Source organism: Carassius gibelio, chromosome B3, assembly GCF_023724105.1.
Source record: "Carassius gibelio isolate Cgi1373 ecotype wild population from Czech Republic chromosome B3, carGib1.2-hapl.c, whole genome shotgun sequence".
Classification (NCBI taxonomy): domain Eukaryota; kingdom Metazoa; phylum Chordata; class Actinopteri; order Cypriniformes; family Cyprinidae; genus Carassius; species Carassius gibelio.
This window is the reverse complement of record NC_068398.1, coordinates 39,167,470-39,193,245: the sequence shown is the minus strand read 5'-3', so window position 1 is coordinate 39,193,245 and position 25,776 is coordinate 39,167,470. Positions and strand designations below refer to the sequence as shown.

At 36.0% G+C, this 25,776-nt stretch overlaps 1 long non-coding RNA gene across 2 annotated transcripts in view; it reads left to right on the top strand.

Moving 5' to 3' along the window:
• Positions 1-7,872: 7,872 nt before the first annotated feature.
• Positions 7,873-25,776, top strand: part of LOC127953502 (uncharacterized) — a 57,038-nt gene continuing 39,134 nt past the window's right edge. For both annotated transcript variants that reach the window (XR_008153269.1, XR_008153268.1), the window contains exon 1: positions 7,873-9,894. This is a non-coding gene — a long non-coding RNA (uncharacterized LOC127953502). The remainder of the gene's footprint in view (positions 9,895-25,776) is intronic.

Here is a 25,776-nt window from a genome sequence, read left to right as displayed (position 1 = left end):
GGGCATAACTACATTTATGGAGTTATTTAATTATTGAATAATTTTTTTAACTCATTAAACTGACAGCCCGAATATTAATAGTGAAGAATTCTTTTGACTCATTAATTTCCCTAAAGATGGTTTAAAAGCTGAATTGTGAAGTTTATCATTTTATAAAACTCTTTGTATCTGAACGGTAAATGGCACTTTAGAGTTCCTGCTGCTGTTGTGAATGCAACCAGGGAGAAATTCTTCTAGAACCTAGCCAGTGGTTCATTCCTACAACTACATGCTGAAAAAGCCCCTACTGTATTCAAAAGTTTGGCAAATACGTACCACAAGCAGTTGATCTGTATTTACACACAGCTAGTAAATTAACAATTTACTAAAAATCTTTTTTTCCTAATGTCTTTATTAGATTGCAGGAGGGCTTGGAAACACTGGGGGTGCTAAAATCCCTACAAGACAACATGAGCCTGTGGAACATGTTTATTGGAGGCCTCCCTGCTCTACTGACAGCTCATCAAATAACAGACCTCTTTAAGGTCTCTTTCTCAGAGCAAGGGAGTTCACGGCGTTTGGAGGAGGAGCGTGCTGTTGGCCAGTGGAGAGATTGGCTGATCGACATAGAGGGTATGCATGCTTTAACAACTAATGTCTTTGTTTTATGACCAGTATAATGAAAAATAAAAAAACTTTGGATTAGAGGTGAAAATCTTCTATTGCCTCATGATTCGATTACGATCCAGTGTACCGATTCATTTACAAAATGATTCTTGACGTATCACAATGCATATTTTCCTCACATTCTTTTATTAAACATAATCGACCAATTGCAAACCGCTTGGCTGACCAGTGATGTGACCAACCAATCATAATGTTGAAACGAATCCACCGTTCCAGTCTGACAAACAAATCAGACAGGAGAGTAGATTCTGATACATTCTGAGTTTTTTTTTTTTTTTTCATGCTTAACCCCTGTTTCACACTGCAAGCGTGAGCGGTGCGCGAGTAGCGCATCCATGGAACTACATCGTCACTGCAGCAGCAGACTCTCGCGAGTATTCACACTGGAAGCGTATAAGTACAGCATCACAGCAGCGGCTGCAAAGCGTGTTCGGCAGACAGTATAACCATTTCAAACAATGGGTATAATTCTTTCAACATTTGTTTTTATAACAATACACCATACTTTCACCCAAAACGATTCATTAAAAAGTTTAAATGGTTAAATAGATATTTGTTATACTTTTCTTTTCTGGCATAATTGTTAAAACACTAGACATTGTCGTTGTTGTTAAAACTCTTGGCATGCTTATTCTGTGCATTTTGAACAAGTTTTGTGTAAAGTCGTATTTATTTTTCCATCAAAAGTGTGCTTTCACTTTAATTGAGCGTGAGCAGCACAGCAAAAATAGACCAGATGCCGAAACCCCCACTGCACTGCTGTTCACGTGACGCTCACGCGCTGCTCCTGGTCCCGGTGTGAATGCACTCATTGATTAACATGGACGCCGAAAAAAATATGCGCTGCTCGCGCGCTGCTCACGCTTGCGGTGTGAAACAGGGGTAAGGCAATAGTGATCGGTCACAGCACATTAATATGACAATAAATGTCTTAAGACAACATTTTAAACCAGAGACCATGTTTGATACCAGTAGCAACCTTGTAAATGCACGTGTAACGGAAACAGGTCAATTTAGCTCAAAGGTTATCATTTAAGATTTTAAAGGGAATTTGAACAGAATCACTGTTTCACAGCTGATCACTGAGACGCCCTGCGAATCACTGAACGAGCCGTTTAACATCAAATCTGCGCTGGATATTAATATCCAAACTATAGTGAAACACTATCAATTAGCACAGTAACAAGATCGGCAGTTTAAGACATTAACTTGTAAGCACAAAACACAAGATACTTCTCTTTTCAATATGAATAAGGCTTTATTAGATAAATCTAAGACATATAAACTAATCTATCACATAAACGCACACACTCACACATTCACAAGTTGCAGGAAGATCAAAAGATAGGGAAAGATGAGTTTAAGAGAATGGAAATGTGCAATCCCAAGTTTACAGCAATACGTTAAATTGCATAGACATGAACAGCCATCAATCACTTAATTAACGCTCGCATTGAGTTCCTCAATGAGGTTAAAATTATATTAGATACACCAGCACAAATGTCTGAGGGTACATTGCCTTGGTTTCCTGTGAAAGGGAGTCCCGTTGAAAGGGGTATCCCGATGTCGCTGATTGGCTGGAAGTTCAGTAGTGGCTGAGGTGACGTCTTGGGAAGCCCGTGGTGGGGTGTTGGCTGAAGGAGCAGAGTCGTGTGCACTGGTTGAAGTTGAACGGGCACCCGAGGTCAGGCGTCGGAGACTCAACGTTACAAAACTTAACTCAGAACACGAAACTCTCAAACGGAAAAGAAAAGAAATAAAGTTTGACGAGACAAGGTTGTGTTTCTTCTCATCATGGCTAAATAGCAGCAGGCGTGCAGGCCGAAGCACGCTGGAACCGCGCTCAAAGAATAGATGACAAAAAACATGGCTAATAGAAGCAGCATAGCTAGAGACTAAAAGCTGGCATGACTGATAGCAAAAGCAAGGCTAGAACTAAAAGCCAAGATTTTATGGTGTCCTAAGTATTTAAACTGGCCTGTTGGCCACACCTCAAATGTTGTCTTGACCAATCAGATATTGTCTTGGCTCGGGGGTATCATAAATCATATGTCTATCTTACCAAGCATGTGGTCCGAATTTTCCCACTCTTGCAGGTTCTAATTTTGGACATGATTCCTATAACCGAATATGATAGATTTGACCAATAATTGATTGTCAGGACAATATCAAGCAAGCAGATTTGATTATATCAATACTAGACATGACTATGTATCCTATAGTTATCAAAAGACATACACAATAAGTGATTATAACATGATAGTCAAATGTGTGGGTTACACATAAATGAATATGGAGTTAAGCGATGGAATGATATTCATTTAGAAGTCATTTTGGAGTTCATTTTGGTCCATATATATGTACAAAAGACAGTTTCTTTGTCATTCTCTGACATAGGGATGTTCTGTGAAGACAGAGGTTTAAAGCCCTTCCCCCTTAGGAATTTCAGTCTGGTTCTGCTAGGTGTGGGGGGAGTCAATGGGACTTGTACAGTACTCTCATGGGTTTCCATGTGATGTCCAGCGTTGCATTTCAATTACGAACAACAAATTTGACAATCTCTTCTGCGAATTAAAATTGTCAATAATTGTTCTAGTGGTGTTAATGTTGAAAGCTGTTGTGTGAACAAGTTGGTTGGTTGGTTATCTTCCTTGGGACTTGTGGCACAGAATGTTTTATGACTTCCTGAGGAATTCGGCTCGTGTTCCAACACAGCTTTGAGACTCTTTAATTTGTCTGGTTCGACTCATTTCTGTTACACACGAAACTAAGCAACAGAATGTTCATTAGACAATTTTATGATGTGGCAGTATGTCCTAAAGTTTGTATTCGGTTTTGCTACACATTCAAAAGTTCTTCACCAAAAAGAACATACTGTTAGTGTGTAGTACAAGTAAGAGAATTAGGATGCAGCAACCATTTAACTCAGACATGCGTTACTATAGAGAAGAAAAGGCCAGCCTTTTTTTTTTTTTTTTTATTCATGCAGACCTAAAAGATTTCATTTTCTTAATTCCAACCCACCTACCACCCCCTCATATTCTTTTTCTTTTGTAAAATCTTTTCTATCTTTTCATTTTAGGTGGAGATGTGGTGCTAACAATAGAAGAAGAAGTCAGAGTGACATTTGTCGACTTGATGTTTGCTACAGGCACGAACAGAATTCCTCCACTTGGTTTTGATCCTGTGCCTACACTGGCATTCCTTCATGACCCAGTAAACGGTGTGAAGAGAGTTTTTCCAGAGGCAAACACGTGTGGACTAATTCTGAGGCTCCCAATATATGATAGCTTCAGCAGCCACACGATTTTGGGCATTGTACAGTCCCCACATTTTGGTCTAGCCTGAAGGTTTATTCATGTGGTTGTTTTTTTTTTTTCATGTTGAAATATTAGAATGTTTTTGATGACAATGCCTTTTCACTGAACAGCATATACTTGTTCAGTTTTTTTTCCTCCCTGGTGTGTTTTTTTATTTTGGTTGTTCATGTTGAAATATAAGAATGTTTTTGATGACAATGCCTTTTAGATATATATATATATATATATATATATATATATATATATATATATATATATATATATATATATATATATATATATATATATATATATATACTTGTTCTGTTTTTATTTTTTTTCTATGTTGAATTCTAAATGTTTGATGTTGTCTTTTAAGTCTTCAAATTAAATGTTTGATACCAATCAAAATGTACTCTGAATTTTATTCAAATTTTTAGATTAGTATTGTAATAACCCATAACTTCAAATGCGTTTGTCATTAATGAATTTAAGACACAGAAAACTTCTCACAACATACAATAACACAGCAATGCTGATTTATCATTACTAATTGTACTTTTATTTCTGAAAGTGAGCGAGCAGCACAAACTGTGGCTTGAAATAATGTCAATTGCAAAAAGAAGGAAAAAAAATTGCACTGGAAAAGGGATGCCATAAAACTGAAAAATGAGTTGTATATTAAATGTAAAATTTTAGTGAAATCATTGTTTATCCTACAGGCCAAAAGTTACATTTTTAAGGGACATGCTAAATATTTGCGTCTCCATAAATTATTCTAAAAAAAAGTTTGAACAACATGAAGATCCCCATTCCTTTAAGACTTTGAGACTTTAGATTTTTAATTTTAAAAATCCTTTAAGATTTTTTTTTATCCTCCAATGTGTGGATATTTCTTGTCGAAGTGAATTTCTCGCTATATCAGCATAGTTTGTGGATAAACATTTTGTAAAGCCTGCATTTTTCTGAATTGTACCATTATGTTTCCAATAATATTCATTGTGTTCAATATATATATATAAAACGCCAACACAAGATTACATCAATATAGATCTAATTATGCAAACTTGCTCAATCACTTGGGCTGCTGGCGCCCTCTATAGGCATTTACATTACATATTGTACATACGTTTATTGTTTAGATGAACATTCCTTTATGTATTTTAACAGTGTTCAGTGAAACCATATGATTACTCGCTTTTAATGTTTTATTTAAACCAATTATTGCCTCATCGTTACAGATATTTTAAGTCTACTTTTAAAGATTTACAGTTTAAGCAAATATTTCAAGTCTTTTCTGTATTACAAAAAAAAAAAAATCATCAGTAGATTGCTCATTTAACAAAATAATCGTTAGTGATTAGCCCAATTTAAAGTGTTTCAAAATGCACCTTAATTTTTAATACACTTCTTTAACAATTTTATTAAAATACCTTTTCATTACCTTCTATTGACCAAAATGATTTAGCTCAATGGTTGATATGCACATTTTATGGTCGACATGACTCGGAAAACAGGACAAACTGTGAGAACCATAACAGAGTGTTAAGTAAAATTATTAACATAACCAATATATCAAAAGTAAAACCTCAGAATGGCACAAATCAGAATAATGTTTAATAATTAATGTGTGTGAATTTATGTTGATGTTATTGTGAAAATACAACTAATTTTCAGCTCTGATGGTGTATAATTTGTAGTAAAATAATGTAAAACCAAAAAATTATTTAATTTAACTCTATTTGAGGTATTTTGTGTCACAGTCTGTTGAGGCGACGTCTGTTGAGGCGGCAAGTTAAAAACTAACGAATTTATTCTTGTTTAAGAGCTTTTTAAAATAAAATATTGCCATAAATGCACACAATACACCCATTATACACAACAAGAGCTAAATACATGTGTTTGTGACCCGTTTATGTGTGCAAGACTATTTGAAAGCGCGACTGGCAGAATAACATATATCTCTGGAGCTGCAAGATTCTGCCTTTCGTCGTAAGAACGAACACATCACGGACAAGATTATTTCAAAATACATAATAGCTTGGCTAATATAAACGAAAACAGCCACGTGAACATAAACTGTTGAGAAATAAATCTGAAGTGGATCTACTGGATTTTAATATTAAGTGACCGCATATACCAGCTGCTTCTGTCTTCAATTTTAATCTATATAAAAAATTAAACTCATTCATCTTGGCTGCTTTTTTAATGTGTGTACGTATTTATTTATTTATTATTTTTCTCTAACAAGAATTAATCTATATTTAATTAAATCAGTTACATTATATTTTACATTTGATTTGTCCATTTCTGCATCTAAACGCCTAAAAACCTAAAACATGCTCTATTATACTATTGTTAGCAATTTCTTTATCTTCCAATTTATCTGGTGTACACGCTTTTATTTTCATAATAAACTTGTTTGTTAGATTATACACAGTTATAGTGGTCTATAAAAAATATTGACAGGTTTTATTCAAGCTGTTTAGAATGATTGCAGTAGGCTAATTTTTTGAAATGTAAATCCAAAAAAAAAAAAGTAAATAAATAAAAAACATTGGAAAACAATAACTGTTGTATTTTTTTTTTATACATTTTCTATAATTTCATAGTTTATGCATTATAGTTATAAAAACAAATAAATTTAGCCACTCACATAGAAATCTTAATAATTTGATACTGACCTCTGACATCCTGTGACATGATATTTATTTGAATTCACATAATCTCATGGATGTAACAGTAAATCTGTTCAGCTCACAGATCAAGACTAAGCTGTAATGCAAGCAGAACTTTCACAAATGCTTGTAGGTCAATAAAATCATTACAAAACACTTACAAATCATTTAAGGGATTTGATAACACTGTAAAATAATGTTTAATTTGTTAACATTAGCAAATGCATTGATAACACTTTATAATAACTGCACTCATTAGTAAATAGTCAGTTCATGCTTTATAAAGCCTTGTCCCATTATTTATAGTCAGTAGTAAGCAGTTTATAAATACAGCTATAAATAGCTTGTTCTTGGTTTATAAGCACATTTATTAAAAAGGAGAGTAAAGGGTCAGTTTTCTTCCTATGAAAAATAAACAAATAAAAATAAACAAACAACAACACAGATTGATACAGAACTCAGAAATTTTATTGTGGATTTATGATAAAATCAACCTGTAAATGAATTCATTCTCCTCCAAGAAGACACAAGTAGTTCACACCAAACTTTTTTAACATGGAGCCAATATACTGAAGATGTTAAATTGCGAATGGGTTTAGGATACCTTAAATGGTGTGGCCATAGCGATTTATTAAAGTAACATAAAAAATACAATAGTTATTTTACTATATCTTTAAAATTTTTCATTCCAACTCTTCATAATTTTTTATATACGTAGAAGTCATCATTTGAAGGAAGCACAGTAAGTTTCATAGCTTTATCATTTTCAAGAGCCAGCATAAAAATAAAACTATCATAACCTATAAATCAAGCTTGCAATTCTTAGTACCTATAATGGCCACCAGATGGAGCGATATGATTACTTTTAAATAATTATTGTAGAAACAAGTATGATTTAAATCATTTATAGAAATCTTTCAAAGAAAAATAATATGAATTTTATGTATTTTACTGATAAAATGACCCTCACTTAATTAGAATAACAAGCTGAAGTATTGTGAACTGTATATTAAGAATAATTCTTTATAGGCTTTATGGACAGATACGTTTTGAGTGACTCTTGAAGGTTCAGCACCACATCCTCTTTTACCACTGTTTAAAGAATGTAGCTTACAGAACAGGTACGGATGCATTTTGGATAGCTTGAATGGTTTTGTCGTGGTGATTTTTTGAAATAACACTAAAAAGTAACCAGTAAATGTCTTTTATTTTTTTAAGTGCACCTTCTAAACACTTCAAAAAAATGTACACATAGAAGACAAGTCATGCTGAGGAAATATGCATAGTTTCATGACTATACAACACTATATGGATGATACAAAATTAAAAAACTATCATACATCTGATGTCACTCTGTCCCTCTGTCACTGTGGGTAATGTGTGTGTGTGTGTGTGTGTGTGTGTGTGTGTGTGTGTGTGTGTGTGTGTGTGTGTTAAGTGAATTAGGTGTGAAACTATCAGGGAGCATTTAGTCTCCAGCGCCAACATTTTACAGAACTGCCACTTTCCTGGAGTCTCAGAATTACTCTGTGTCAGGTTCTGAGAGATCAAAGATTCCAAAAAATGATTTAATTAGAATACCATGAAGCATTGTGAAATACTATATATCAAGACTTTATATATCGGCTTTATGAACAGATTAGAGTGACTTGTGAAGGACCAGCACCACCTCCTCTTGTCCGATGGTTTGAGGAATATATCTTCCAGAGTCCGGGATTAAGATTTAGGAGCTCATTTTTATTCCACCTCCTTTCCTGAAAGTCTGTCTTGCAGAATTGACTAAAATCTTCACATTAATTCCTAATTATTTTGCAATTATTTTTGTCAGTTCTTCTTGACCTGTTTTTTTTTTTCTTCTTCTTTTCTGACCTCATGACCCAGTCAGCATTTTTGTACAATGGTCAAGTCTTAACTTATCCATTTCTGTATTGCATTTGTGTTTGATATTTCTCATGGGTATTTCATAATTTTCGACTTTGAGTTAAAACAGTTTGAGTTAAAACTCTTTTTTAGCGCATTTCATATGTAAAAGAAAACATGCCTTATAATTCTGCACATGAATATAAGGAGTTTTTCTCTTCCAGCTTTCCTGGACTATTGTATAGCACTCATAAATGATTAAATAAAAAATAATGGTAGTTAATAAGATTGATATGGTTTGGAATTGGTAAAATGTGCTTGGAAAAAAATCACAATAAAACAATGTTTTAATGTTTAAGTTTGGAATATTAACTGACATGAATGAATGCTATATAAATATTGTTCATGTTAACATAATGTTTATCAATGAAATCTTATTGTAAAGTGTTACTAAATATATATATGCTGAGGGCCATATATCATACATACTTGCTCGTAGACGTATGAAACTCGGTACACATATAGATCTCATCAATCCAAACAACTTTCGTATTGCATGTCATAGGCTCCGCCCAACAGGAAGTTGGCTATTTAGGGTTTAGTATTCATATTTGTCGTCAAAGTTTTGGGGGCTTTTGGGGTCCTTAACATACTCAAAAACTCTTGAAAATTTGCGCACACTTTGGAATCTGTGGCCTTTAGGAGCCTGCAGAGGCTGGGACCCGGGTGTGGCACAGGGGCTCTATGGCGCCCCCTGGATCACAGTCAGAAATGTTGATGTATAGCTCACACATACTTGCACATATTCATATGAAACTCAGTACACATATAGATCTCATCGTGCCGAAAACCTTTCGTATTGCATGTCATAGGCTCCGCCCAACAGGAAGTCAGCTATTTAGAGTTATGTAAAAAGCGCATGCTCTGGAATTTGAAATACTTGTCATAGGTTTTTTACTCAATTGCCGCCAAACTCGGTCAACATGATCTCAAGACATTGGGGATAAAAAAATTGCCAGGGGATTTTTGATATCGCGAACGGTTTGCTCGTGGCGAGGCTTTGAAATTATGGCGAGAAATGAGAAACAGGAAGTGTCTAATACCATCCACATACATTTCCTGATTTTAATCAAACTTCATCAGATTATTCGTTGTATGATGTCGATCGCATATATGTGACTATTAGGAGTCAAAGTTATAGCGCCACCAACTGGCAGCAGGAAGTGTGTCATTTTCAAAATGATTTGAATTCAGCATCTTATTATTACTCGATTTGCTTCAAACTTCATCAGCATAATGTTAAAACACAGCCGATATAAATCTGCACGGGGGATATTGATATCTAAAAATATTGTTGCCGTGGCAACATGTCAAACTGGAATATTTCTCAGGTGATTTTGAGGCATATAACATACTTAGAATTTCACGAAACTCGGAACACACATCAGTATTTCTGATAGCTAGACACTGGCAAAAGTTCATAAAAGGGCGTGGAAGAGGAACTCTATAGCGCCACCTTTTGTCAAAAGTGGGGAGGTTAGTTTTAGCTACAGACACCAAACTCGGTACATAAATTGTTCTTATCAAGACGGACAACTTTCTAATTCACAGTCATCAGCTACGACCAACAGGAAGTCGGCTATTTTGATTTGAATGTGGATTTATTTTACATTTAGCTGTGAATTAATGCATACTGCTCAGAGGAGAGTAACACTATACACACCAAACTTCGTCTACATGATGCCAAAACATTTTAAACAACTTAAATTGCCAATAGATTTTGGATAGCTTGAACGGTTTTGTCTCTGTGATTTTTTTTTAAATGACATTAAAAATGGAATTATTAATTTTCCTGCATTTTTAAATTCCAAACACTTCAAAACCTTTTTTCATAGAGACAAAAAGTCATTCTGAGTAAATATGGATAGTTTCACGACTTTACAACACTGTATGGATAACAGAAAATTAAAAAACTGTCAGACATCTCATCTCACTTCTGTCCCTCTGTTTGAGTATATGTGCTTAGACTTCCATTGTCTGAGAGAAATTGCGCCCCTACAGGTGCAATTACCGGAGTTTTAGTTTCTCTTTTAAATCGGTTAAAATACAAATAAATACTTAGATTTAATTCACACTGACAAGCTTAACCAACATATATGATTATTACCGGGTCAGGGCTCATTAATAATTGATGTGTGGTCAGTGATACGTGAGAAACATGAGAGATGAATCACCGCTCTGAGCATGAGCATGTGGAATGACGAGCTCAGAAAAAACGAGTTCATTCTTGTTTCATAGCTATTAAGAATAAAGTATTGCAGCGATATCACACAATTCACCAATTAGAACACACCAAGAGCTAAATTAAGATGTTTTTGAACTGTTTGTGTGAAAATGAAATATTTGCGGCTGCCTATCTGAAATCACTGCCTCCGATCAGCGCGCACAGTGTCACAAGTTCAAAACTAACGAATTTATTCTTGTTTAAGAGCTTTTTAAAATAAAATATTGCCATAAATGCACACAATACACACATTATAACACAACAAGAGCTAAATACAGGTGTTTGTGACCCGTTTAAGTGTGCAAGACTATTTGAAAGCGCGACTGGCACAGTAACATATATCTCTCGAGCTGCAGGATTCTGCCTTTCGTCGTACGAACGAACACATCACAGACAAGATTATTTCAAAATACATAATAGCTTGGCGAATATAAACGAAAACAGCCACGTGAACATAAACTGTTGAGAAATAAATCTGAAGTGGATCTACTGGACTTGAATATTAAGTGACCGCATATACCAGCTGCTTCTGTCTTCAATTTTAATCTATATATATAAAAAAGGAGACTCATTTGTCTTGGCTGCTTTTTTAATGTAGCGTATTTATTTATTTACTTTTTTATACATTTTGTATAATTTCATAGTTTATGTATTACAATTATAAAAACAAAAATAAATTTAGCCACTCACATAGAAATATCTTAGGCCTTATCCTTTTCTGACAGTTTTAGGGATTTTTAAAAATCCTAAAAAACCTTATTTGTGCTGCAAATAATAATTTCAAACTCATTTGATACTGACCTATGACATCCTCTGACATGCTATTTATTTGAATTTACATAATGTCATGGATGTAACAGTAAATCTGTTCAGCTCACAGATGAAGACTAAGCTGTAATGCAAGCAGAACACTTATAAATCATTTAAGGATTTGATAACACTGTAAAATAATGTCTTATTTGCTAACATTAGTAAATGCATTGGTAACACTTTATAATAACTGCACTCATTAGTAAATAGTCAGTTCGTGCTTTATAAAGTCTTGTCCCAACATTAATAGTCATTAGTAAGCAGCTTATAAATACAGCTATAAATAACTTTTTCTTGGTTTATAAGGACATATTTTAAAAAGGAGAGTAAAGGGTCAGTTATCTTCCTATGAAAAATAAAAATAAACAAACACAACACAGATTGATACAGAAATATTTATTTCAATATGCAATAAAAGGAAACTGTACACTTGAATTATATATATATATATATATATATATATATATATATATATATATATATATATATATATACTTGATAAAAAAAAAAAAAAATATATATATATATATATATATATATTTTTTTTTTTTTTTTTTTTTTTTATCAAGTGTACAGCTGTACAGTTTCTTTTTATCCATCTTGAAAAAATATTTCTGTGTTCTGTATCCCTCTGTGTTGTGTTTGACTTTTTAGTTTGGTAGATGAATGTTCCTTTAAATCTCATTTGTGAATGATTTAAATGTATAAATAGTCTTTGCTTTAGATGAGCTCACAAAGGACTGTCACCATTAGGACTCCCTATGCATAGGGCCCGGGATCTTGTGCAGCGCCCCTGCTGACAACTAGAATAACGTTATAATACTTAAAGTATGAAAATACAATGATTGAACTTTATAGCTCAAGAACAAAACATTTATAGCTTTATTTATGAACTGTATAATAATGCCTATTAAAGGAGTGCTATTATTATTTTTCAAATTTAGTTATACTGTAATGTTGTTGTTTCAGCATAAAAAAAAGTTCTGCAAAGTTACTAAGCTGAAAGTCCAATTCAAAAGGAGATATTTCATTTAACAAAAAACACTTTTTAAAAACTATAATGAACAAATTGTTTGGACTACAACAAATATTGTCCGGGATTTGTGATTTCACAAATATGGATGAATGGGATGAGAATTGGTTGAGCTGCACTATAGAAAGCAACGAGTGTGATACATATGTAGTTGACCATGAAGCCTGGAAGAGAAAAACAAAACTCCTTATATTCAGGTGTGAAGAATTATTAGGCATTTTTTCCTTTACTGATAAAATAAGCCCAAAAAGAGGTTTAACTCAGATTGAAAAATGTGTTACTAAAGTTATATATATTGTTCTGTGAATGTGATTTCAAAGTCTAGATGATTCGGATTAACCCTTTAACTGCCGTATCCCTTAAAACCTGACTGCCAGAGTGCTATTGTGAATGCATGTGCCCGCTTGGCACAGTTTACCTGATGCCACAGGGGTGGTGTTGCACTGATGGCTTGAGCCCGCCATCGCTGCTTGCAGCTATATTTATTCTTATTCTTCCGCTTCTCCAAAATGAATCACATTTTTGAGGGCTTAAACATGCTCAAAAAGTCATGAAACTTTGCACACGCGTAAAACCAGGTGAAAATTTTCATCTGATATAGGATTCAGAAGAGGGTGTGGCAAAATGGCTCGACAGCGCCACCTATACGACGAAAATCAACAGCCTTCGAGCTATGTTTCACGTACATGCACGAAAATTGGCACACATATGTAACACACCAATACCTACAAAAAAGACTCTTGGAGCTTGTAATTTTGGTCATTTCCATATGTTGTATTTTAACGAACTCCTCCTAGAGATTTCTTCAAATCAACACCAAATTTGGTATGCCTAATCTAAAGGCCTTTGCGATGTTAAATTGCGAAGATCTTGAGTTTTTGTTGAAGGGCGTGTCCGTGGCGGCCTGGCGAATTTCGATGATTCGCCATGAAAAATGAAGTTGCTATAACTCAAACATACAATGTCCAATCTGCCCCAAACTTCACATGTTTGATGAGACTCCAAACCTGAACAGATTGACATGCCCATATTCAGTTTTAGTCATAGCGCCACCTATTGGCAACAGGAAGTGACATATTTTACGCTGTGATGAACTACTCCTAGAAATTTTTTGACATCAATGTCTTTTTTGTGGTCAGTCTAATCTAAAGGCCTGTGCGATGTTCAGTTGTGAAGATCTTGAGTTTTCGTTAAAAGGCGTGTCCACGGCACCATGGCGAAGTTCGATGTCTCGCCATGTGAATAAAAGATGTTATAACTCAGGCATAAAATGTCCGATCTTCCCCAAACTTTACATGTGTGATAAGAGTCCTGACCTGAACAGATCTGCAGGCCAATATTCCACCGGGTGTAGCAGAATGGCTCGATAGCGCCACCTATACACTTTCAACGTAGTGTGCCTCGAGCTGTGTTTCACGTACATGTACAAAAATTGGTACACACATGTAAGTCACCAATATCTACAAAAAAGTCTCTTGGTATGAAATCCGAATCCCAACAGGAAGTCGGTTATTTTGAATTTTCCCTGCAAAATTGGTGTTGTTTTTGCCATTTTCAGGGGTTGTACTTTATTGAACTCCTCCTAGAGATTTATTCAGATCAACACCAAACTTGGTCAGTGTAATCTAAAGCCATTTGCGATGTTAAATTGCGAAGGACTTGAGGTTTCGTTAAAGGGCGTGTCCATGGCGGCCTGACAAATTTCGATGTTTCGCCATGAAAAAGGAAGTTGCTGTAACTCAGACATACAATGTCCAATCTGCCCCAAACTTCACATGTTGGATGAGACTCTTGACCTGAACAGATCTACATGCCCATATTCAGTTATAGTCATAGCGCCACCTATTGGCAACAGGAAGTGACATATTTTACACTGTGACAGACTATTTCTAGAAATTTTATGACATCAATGCCTTTTTTGTGGTCAGTCTAATCTAAAGACCTGTGTGATGTTTAGTTGTGAAGATCTTGAGTTTTTGTTAAAAGGCGTGTCCATTGCGCCGTGACGAAATTCGATGTCTCGTCATGGGAATAAAAGATGTTATAACTCAGGCATAAAGTGTCCGATCTTGCCCAAACTTCACATGTGTGATAAGGGTCCTGGCCTGAACAGATCTGAAGGCCAGTATTCCATTGGGTGTGGCAAAATGGCTCGATAGCGCCACCTATAAACTTTCAACGGAGTGCATATGCACATTCAATGGAGTGCGCCTCGAGCTATTTTTCAAGTACATGTACAAAAATTGGTACACACATGTAACACACCAATACCTACAAAAATGTCCCATGTTACGAAATCCGAATCCCATCAGGAAGTCGGTCATTTAGAATTATCTCTGCAAAATTGGCGTTGTTTTTGCCATTTTCAGGGGTTGTACTTTAACAAACTACTCCTAGAGATATATTCAGATCAACACCAAACTTGGTCAGTTAAATCTAAAGGCGTTTGCGATGTTAAATTGCGAAGATTTTGAGGTTTCGTTAAAGGGCGTGTCCATGGCGGTCTGACAAAATTTGATGTTTCGCCATGAAAAAGGAAGTTGCTGTTACTCAGACTTACAATGTCCAATTTGCCCCAAACTTCACATGTTAGATAAGACTTCTGCCCTTACCAGATCTACATGCCCATATTCAGTTATAGTCATAGCGCCACCTGCTGGCAACAGGAAGTGACATGTTGTATGCTGTGACAAACTACTCCTAGAATTTTTTTGAGATTAATGTATTTTTTGTAGTCAGTCTAATCTAAAGGCCTGTGCAATGTTAACTTGTGGAGATCTTGAGTTTTTGTTAAAGGGCATGTCCATGGCGTCATGACAAATTTTGATGTCTCGCCACAGCAAGAGAAGTTGTTGTAACTCAGGCATAATTTGTCCGATCTTCCCCAAACTTCACATGTTCGATAAGAGTCCTGCCCTGAACACATCTGAAGGACAATATTCAATTATAATGATAGCACCCCCTGCTGGCAACACAAAGATTGGCACAAATATGGAGTAAACTTTGATATATTCCACTTATATTTATGAGTTTAAATGCATGTTTCTCACCGTTCACCTGTTTACTGAAGCCACTTGCTGCCGGTGAGCCCGCGTGCGAGGGCCCGTTCATCGCTGCTTGCAGCTTTAATTAGGGCCCGAGCACCGATGGTGTGAGGACCCTCTTGGAATTGCTCCGTTTCTTATTTAGGGCTCAAGCCTGGAGGGCGAGAGCCCTATTGTTTTCCTTAGGATTATTTTTTATTATTATTATTATTATTTTTTTTTTCTAACGTTACGGGGGCTTTTGGGGTCCTTAACATGCTCGAAAACTCTTGAAAATTGGCACACAGATTGGAACCTGCGGCCATTAGGGTCGGGCAGAGACTGATACACGGGCGTGGCACAGGGGCTCTACAGCGCCCCCTGGAATACTGAGGGCCATATATCACACATACTTGCACGTAGACACATGAAACTCGGTACACATGTAGATCTCATTAAACCAAACAACTTTCGTACTGCATGTCATAGGCTCCACCCAACAGGAAGTTGGCTATTTAGGGTTTATTATTCATATTTTTGGTCAAAGTTGTGGGGGCTTTTGGGGTCCCTAACATACTCAAAAACTCTTGAAAATTTGCACACACTTTGGAATCTGTGCCCTTTAGGAGCCTGCAGAGGCTGGGACCCGGGCGTGGCACAGGGGCTCTACGGCGCCCCCTGGAACACAGTCATAAATGTTGATGTATAGCTCACACATACTTGCACATATTCATATGAAACTCAGTACACATATAGATCTCATTGTGCCAAACAATTTTCGTATTGCATGTCATTGGGCTCCGCCCAACAGGAAGTCAGCTATTTAGAGTTATGTAAAAAGCGCATGCTCTGGAATTTGATATACTTGTCATAGGTTTTTTACTCGTTTACCACCAAACTCGGTCAACATGATCTCAAGACATTGGGGATGAAAAATTGCCAGGGGATTTTTGATATCTCGAACGGTTTGCTCGTGGCGAGGCGTTGAAATTATGGCGAGAATTGAGAAACAGGAAGTGTCTAATACCATCCACATACATTTCCTGATTTCAATCAAACTTCATCAGATTATTCATTGTATGATGTCGATCACATATATGTGACTATTAGGAGTCAAAGTTATAGCGCCACCAACTGGCAGCAGGAAGTGTGTCATTTTCAAAATGCTTGGAATTCAGCATCTTATTTTTACTCGATTTGCTTCAAACTTCATCAGAATAATGTTAAAACACAGCCGATATAAATCTGCTGGGGGGATATTGATATCTAAAAATATTGTTGCCGTGGCAACATGTCAAACTGGAATACTTCTCAGGTGATTTTGAGGCATATAACATGCTTAGAATTTCATCAAACTCAGAACACATATCAGTATTAGTGACAGCTAGACACTGGCAAAAGTTCATAAGAGGGTGTGGAAGAGGCACTCTATAGCGCCACCTTTTGTCAAAAGTGGGGGGGTTAGTTTTAGCTGCAGACACCAAACTCAGTACAAAAATTGTTCTTTTTAAGACGGACAACTTTCTAATTCACAGTCATCAGCTACGACCAACAGGAAGTCGGCTATTTTGATTTGAATGTGGATTTTTTTTTTACATTTAGCTGTGAATTAATGCATACTGCTCAGCGGAGAGTAACACTATACACACAAAAATTGGTCTACATGATGCAAAAACATTGAGGAACTTAAATTGCCAATGGATTTTGGATAGCTTGAACGGTTTTGACGTGGTGATTTTTTTAAATGACAGTAAAAAGGGAATTATTAATTGTCCTGCATTTTTTAACTCCAAACACTTCAAAACCTTTTTTCATACAGAAAAAAAAGTCATTCGGAGTAAATATGGATAGTTTCACGACTTTACAACACTGTATGGGTAAAAGAAAATTAAAAAACTGTCAGACATCTCATCTCACTCTGTCCCTCTGTTTGAGTATTATGTGCTTAGACTTACATTGTCTGAGAGAAAATGCGCCCCTACAGGTGCAATTCCTGAAAGGGAAATTCTAATGAAAGGGAGGAGACTCTCTTTTAGTTTCACTTTTAAATCGGTTAAAATACAAATAAATACTTAGATTTAATTCACACTGACAAGCTAAACCAACATATATGATTATTACCGGGTCAGGACTCATTAATAATGGATGTGTGGTCAGTGATACGTGAGAAACACGAGAGATGAATCACCGCTCTGAGCAGGAGTGTGTGGAATGATGAGCTCAGAAAAAAACGTGTTTATTCTTGTTTTATAGCTTTTAAAATTAAAATATTAAAGCGATATCACACAATTCACCAATTAGAACACACCAAGAGCTAAATTAAGATGTTTTTGAACTGTTTGTGTGAAAATGAAATATTCGCGGCTGCCTATCTGAAATCACTGCCTCCGATCAGCGCGTACAGTGTCACTAGTTCAAAACTAACGAATTTATTCTTGTTTAAGAGCTTTTTAAAATAAATTATTGCCATACATGCACACAATACACCCATTATAACACAACACGCGCTAAACACAGGTGTTTGTGACCCGTTTAAGTGTGCAAGACTATTTGAAAGTGCGACTGGCAGAATAACATATATCTCTGGAGCTGCAGGATTCTGCCTTTCGTCATAAGAACGATTCCATCACGGACAAGATTATTTCAAAATACATAATAGCTTGGCTAATATAAACGAAAACAGCCACGTGAATATAAACTTTTGAAATAAATCTGAAGTGGATCTACTGGGTTTGAATATTACGTGACCGCATTTACCTGCTTCTGTCTTCAACTTTGATCTATATATATATATAAAAGGAAACTCATTCGTCTCGGCTGCTTTTTTTAAATGTCTGTGCGTATTTATTTATTTACTTTTTTATACATTTTGTATAATTTCATAGTTTATGTATTATAATTATAAAAACATAAATACATTTAGCCACTTACATAGAAATATCTTAGGCCTTATCCTTTTCTGACAGTTTTAGGGATTTTTAAAAATCCTAAAAAACCTTATTTGTGCTGCAAATAATAATTTCAAACTCATTTGATACTGACCTATGACATCCTGTGACATGATATTTATTTGAATTTACATAATCTCATGGATGTTACAGTAAATCTGTTCAGCTCACAGATCAAGAATGCAAGCAGAACTTTCACAAATGCTTATAGGTTAATAAAATCATTGTAAAAAAAAACTTCTAAATCATTTAAGGATTTGATAACACTGTAAAATAATGTCTAATTTGTTAACATTAGTAAATGCATTGGTAACACTTTATAATAACTGCACTCATTAGTAAATAGTCAGTTTATGCTTTATAAAGCCTTGTCTTAACATTAATAGTCAATACTAAGCAGTTTATAAATACAGCTATAAATAGCTTGTTCTTGGTTTATAAGCACATCTATTACAAAGGAAAGGGTCAGTTATCTTCCTAAGAAAAATTAAAATAAACAAACAACAACACAGATTGATACAGAACTCAGAAATATTTCAATATGCAATAAAAGTAAACTGTACATATATTAGTAGAAGACACATTGGGGATGGTAAAGGTTTTGTCCACTTGGTGGTGCTGTGGTTATGTTTAATTATATATATATATATATATATATATATATATATATATATATATATATATATATATATATATATATATATATATATATATGAAATATAAACATGCGCAATTATACAAAAATCACTTTTTAAAAACTACAACAAAAAAATTGTTTGGACTACAACAAGCATTTTCCGGGATTTGTGATATCACAAATATTGACGAATGGGATGTGAATTGGTTCAGCTGCACTAGAGAAGGCAACGAGTGTGATATACACGTAGTTGACCATGAAGACTGGAAGAGAAAAAAATAACTATAAAGGCACTTTTCCTTTACTGATAAAATGAGCCAAAAAAAGACATTTCACTCAGACTGAAAAAAACCCCAAAATTATTAGATCCTCATGAGAAATATTCAAAATTAGATCACTACAGTAATCACAAAGTAAAGACATGACCACTGGACAGCAAAATGCTTACTGGGTCAGAAGGGTCAGAAAGAAAAAAAAACAGGTGGAGAAGAACAGAAACACCTAAACTGCAAAATAATTAAAGTGAAGAATTAGGTGTGACACTATAATGGAGCATTTAGTCTAGAGTGCCACCATTTTTCAGAACTGCAACTTTCCTTGACTCTCAGAATAACAATGTGTCAGGTTCTGAGAGATGTAAAAGATCCCAAAAAAGGACTTGATTAGAATAGCATGATGTATTGTGGAATACTATATATTAAGAATTTATTTATATATTGGCTTTATGAACAGAATATTTTGAGTGATTCTTGAAGGACTAGCATCCCCTCCTCTTGTACGACGGTTTGAGGAATATATCTTCCAGATAGTACCCCGACTCCCTATATGCAGAGTATGCAGTCTTCATAGGGCACCGACTTCCAGAGGGGACACCATCCCAGTTGCTAAAAAAAAAAAAAACATCCACCATTCTCCCATCCGTGCTCGCGATCACTCGCACCTCATGTTTGCGGCTGAATTTTTGAATTTTGGATGGACATCAGCCCGGGTAAAGGACATAAGCAATCAGGCACAGAGAAAAGAAAAAAGAAAGTAAAAAAAAAAAAAAAAACAGGCATAAATTTGGCTTGACATTGGACATTCGAGAGTCTCAAATTTAGGGACCGTCTCTAAAGTTACATGTGATATTGTTATACACTTTTCTAACATCAGTAGCATTTGAAGATAATGACTTACAGTCATAAAAACAACTGTAATTGTTCATCTACGTGACAGCTATAATGCACAATTAAATTGAATGTTTAATGTTTATTAAAACAAATTGTAAGTCATATGTAAATTATGCTACTTTTTCACATGGACTCAAAAGCAAATTTGAAGCTCAATAGCATTTGATGAGAAAGACTTGCAGTCATAAAACAATTTTAATGTGTTAATTTAGGTGTCAGCTACAATGCACACCTTATAAATTTTATATATCTATTAAAATAAAGTGTTACAAAAGTTATATATATTGTTCTGTGTATCTGATTTCAAAGTCTAGATGGGTCGGATTAACCCTTTAACTGCCATATCCCTTAAAACTTGATTGCCAGAGGGTTACTGTAATTGCTTATGCCCGCTGGGCACAGTTTTCCCGATGCCACCGGGGTGGCGTTGCACTGACGGCTTGAGCCCGCCATCGCTGCTTGCAGCTATATTATTATTATTATACTTCTCCAAAATGAATTGCATTTTTGAGGGCCTAAACATACTCAAAAAGTCATGAAACTTTGCACACACCTCAGAACTGGCGAAAATTTACATCTGATATGGGTTTCAGAAGTGGGTGTGGCAAAATGGCTCGACAGCGCCACCTATAGACGTTCAACGGTGTGCGCCTCGAGCTATGTTTCACGTACATACATGAAAATTGGCACACACATGTAACACACCAATACCTACAAAAAAGACTCTTGGACCAAAATTCTAAACCCAACAGGAAGTCGGTTATTTTTAATTTTATGAGCAAATTTTGTGTCATTTTTGTCATTTCCATGCGTTGTATTTTAATGAACTCCTCCTAGAGATTTATTCAGATCAACACCAAATTTGGTATGCCTAATCTAAAGGCCTTTGCGATGTTAAATTGCGAAGATTTTGAGTTTTCGTTAATGGGCGTGTCCGTGGCGGCCTGGCGAATTTCGTTGATTCGCCATGAAAAATTAAGTTGCTATAACTCAGACATACAATGTCCAATGTGCCCAATACTTCACATGTTTAGTAAGACTCCTGGCCTGAACATATTTACATGCCCATATTTAGTTATAGCCATAGCACCACCTATAGGCAACAGGAAGTGACATATTTTACACTTTGACAGACTACTCCTAGAAATTTTTTGACATCAATGTCTTTTTTATAGTCAGTCTAATCTAAAGGCCTGTGCGATGTTAAGTTGTGAAGATCTTGAGTTTTCGTTAAAAGGTGTGTCCATGGCGCCGTCACGAAGTTCGATGTCTCGCCATGGGAATAAAATGTTATAACTCAGGCATAAAATGTCCGATCTTCCCCGAACTTCACATGTTTGATCAGAGTCCTTACCTGAACACATCTGAAGGACAAAATTCCATTGGGTGTGGCAAAATGGCTCGATAGCGCCACCTATACACTTTCGACAGAGTGCACCTCGAGCTATGTTTCACGTACATGTACAAAAATCGGTACACACATGTAACTCACCAATATCTAAAAAAAAGTCTCTTGGTACGAAATCCGAATCCCAACAGGAAGTCGGTTATTTTGAATTTTCCCTGCAAAATTGGTGTTGTTTTTGCCATTTTCAGGGGTTGTACTTTAACGAACTCCTCCTAGAGATTTATTCAGATCAACACCAATCTTGGTCAGTGTAATCTAAAGCCATTTGCGATGTTAAATTGCGAAGGACTTGAGGTTTCGTTAAAGGGCGTGTCCATGGCGGCCTGACAAATTTCGATGATTCGCCATGAAAAAGGAAGTTGCTGTAACTCAGACATACAATATCCAATCTGCCCCAAACTTCACATGTTGGATGAGACTCTTGGCCTGAACAGATCTACATGCCCATATTCAGTTATAGTCATAGCGCCACCTATTGGCAACAGGAAGTGACATATTTTACACTGTGACAGACTATTTCTAGAAATGTTATGACATCAATGTCTTTTTTGTGGTCAGTCTAATCTAAAGACCTGTGTGATGTTAAGTTGTGAAGATCTTGAGTTTTTGTTAAAAGTCGTGTCCATGGCGCCGTGACGAAATTCGATGTCTCGTCATGGGAATAAAAGATATTATAACTCAGGCATAAAGTGTCCGATCTTGCCCAAACTTCACATGTGTGATAAGGGTCCTGGCCTGAACAGATCTGAAGGCCAATATTGCATTGGGTGTGGCAAAATGGCTCGATAGCGCCACCTATAAACTTTCAACGGAGTGTGCCTCGAGCGATTTTTCACGTACATGTACAAAAATCGGTACAAACATGTAACACACCAATACCTACAAAAAAGTCTCTTGGTACGAAATCCAAATCCCATCAGGAAGTCGGTTATTTAGAATTTTCTCTGCAAAATTGGCGTTGTTTTTGCCATTTTCAGGGGTTGTACTTTAACAAACTACTCCTAGAGATATATTCAGATCAACACCAAACTTGGTCAGTTAAATCTAAAGGTGTTTGCGATGTTAAATTGCGAAGATTTTGAGGTTTCGTTAAAGGGCGTGTCCATGGCGCCATGACAAAATTTGATGTCTCGCCACAGAAAGAGAAGATGTTGTAATTTAGGCATAGAATGTCTGATCTTCCCCAAACTTCACATGTTCGATAAGAGTCCTTGCCTGAACACATCTGGAGGCCAATATTCCATAATTATGAGCGCACCACCTGCTGGCAACAGGAAGATTGGAACATAGTGTATATGGAATATTTTTTATATATTCCACTTATATTTATGACTTTAAATGCATATTTCTCACCGTTCACCTTTTTACTAATGGCACTCGTTGGCGGAGAGCCCGGGTGCGAGGGCCCGTTCATCGCTGCTTGCAGCTTTAATTAGGGCCCGAGTACCGATGGTGTGAGGACCCTCTTGGAATTGCTCCGTTTATTATTATTATTATTATTATTATTATTATTATTAGGGCTCAAGCCTGGAGGGCGAGAGCCCTATTGTTTTCCTTAGGATTATTTGTTATTATTATTATTATTATTATTATTTTTCTTCAAGGTTTCGGGGGCTTTTGGGGCCCTTAACATGCTTAAAAAGTCTTGAAAATTGGCACACACATTGGAACCTGCGGCCATTAGGGCCGGGCAGAGACTGATACACCGGCGTGGCACAGGGGCTCTACAGCGCCCCCTGGAATATGGAAGGCCATATATCATACATACTTGCACGTAGACGCACGAAACTCGGTACACATATAGAACTCATCAATACAAACAACTTTCGTATTGCATATCATAGGCTCCGCCCAACAGGAAGTTGGCTATTTAGGGTTTATTATTCATATTTGTCGTCAAAGTTGTGGGGGCTTTTGGGGTCCTTAACATACTCAAAAACTCTTGAAAGTTTGCGCACACTTTGGAATCTGTGGCCTTAAGGAGCCTGCAGAGGCTGGGACCTAGGCGTGGCACAGGGGCTCTACAGCGCCCCCTGGAACACAGTCATAAATGTTGATGTATAGCTCACACATACTTGCACGTATTAATATGAAACTCAGTACACATATAGATCTCATCGTGCCGAACAACTTGCGTATTGCATGTTATAGGCTCCGCCCAACAGGAAGTCAGCTATTTAGAGTTATGTAAAAAGCGTATGCTCTGGAATTTGAAATACTTGTCATAGGTTTTTTACTCGATTGCCGCCAAACTCGGTCAACATGATCTCAAGACACTGGGGATGAAAAATTGCCAGGGGATTTTTGATATCTCAAACGGTTTGCTCGTGGCGAGGCGTTGAAATTATGGTGAGAAATGAGAAAGAGGAAGTGTCTAATACAATCCACATACATTTCCTGATTTTAATCAAACTTCATCAGATTATTCTTTGTATGATGTCGATCACATATATGTGACTATTAGGAGTCAAAGTTATAGCGCCACCAACTGGCAGCAGGAAGTGTATCATTTTCAAAATGCTTTGTATTCAGCATCTTATTTTTACTCGATTAACTTCAAACTTCATCAGAATAATGTTAAAACACAGCCGATATTAATCTGCTAGGGGGAAATTGGATATCTAAAAATATTGTTGCCGTGGCAACATGTCAAACTTGAATACTTCTCAGGTGATTTTAAGGCATATAACATACTTAGAATTTCATGAAATTCAGAACACATATCAGTATTTATGATAACTAGACACTGGCAAAAGTTCATAAGAGGGCGTGGAAGAGGCACTCTATAGCGCCACCTTTTGTCAAAAGTGGGGGGGTTAGTTTTAGCTACAGACACCAAACTCGGTACAAAAATTGTTCTTATCAAGACGGACAACTTTCTAATTCACAGTCATCAGCTACGATCAACAGGAAGTCAGCTATTTTGATTTGAATGTGGATATTTTTTACATTTAGCTGTGAATTAATGCATAATGCTCAGAGGAGAGTAACACTATACACACCAAACTTTGTCTACATGTTGCCAAAACATTTTAAACAACTTAAATTGCCAAAGGATTTTGGATAGCTTGAACGGTTTTGTCGCGGTGAATTTTTTAAATGACAGTAAAAATGGAATTATTAATTGTCCTGCATTTTTAAATTCCAAACACTTCAAAACCTTTTTTCATACAAAAAAAGTCATTCTGAGTAAATATGGATAGTTTCACGACTTTACAACACTGTATGGATAACAGAAAATTAAAAAACTGTCAGACATCTCATCTCACGCTGTCCCTCTGTTTGAGTATTATGTGCTGAGACTTACATTGTCTGAGAGAAAATGCGCCCCTACAGGTTCAATTCCTGAAAGGGAAATTCGACTGAAAGGGAGGAGACTCTCTTTTAGTTTCATTTTTAAATCGGTTAAAATACAAATAAATACTTAGATTTAATTCACACTGACAAGCTAAACCAACATATATGATTATTACTGGGTCAGGGCTCATTAATAATTGATGTGTGGTCAGTGATACGTGAGAAACACGAGAGATGAATCACCGCTCTGAGCATGAGCGTGTGGAATGACGAGCTCAGAAAAAACGAGTTTATTCTTGTATTATAGCTTTAACAAATAAAATATTAAAGCGATATCACACAATTCACCAATTAGAACACACCAAGAGCTAAATTCAGATGTTTTTGAACTGTTTGTGTGAAAATGAAATATTCGCGGCTGCCTATCTGAAATCACTGCCTCCGATCAGCGCGTACAGTGTCACAAGTTCAAAACAAACGAATTTATTCTTGTGTAAGAGCTTTTTCAAATAAAATATTGCCATAAATGCACACAATACACCCATTATAACACAAGAGCTAAATGCAGGTGTTTGTGACCCGTTTAAGTGTGCAAGACTATTTGAAAGCGCGACTGGCAGAATAACATTGATCTCTCGAGCTGCAGGATTCTGCCTTTCGTCGT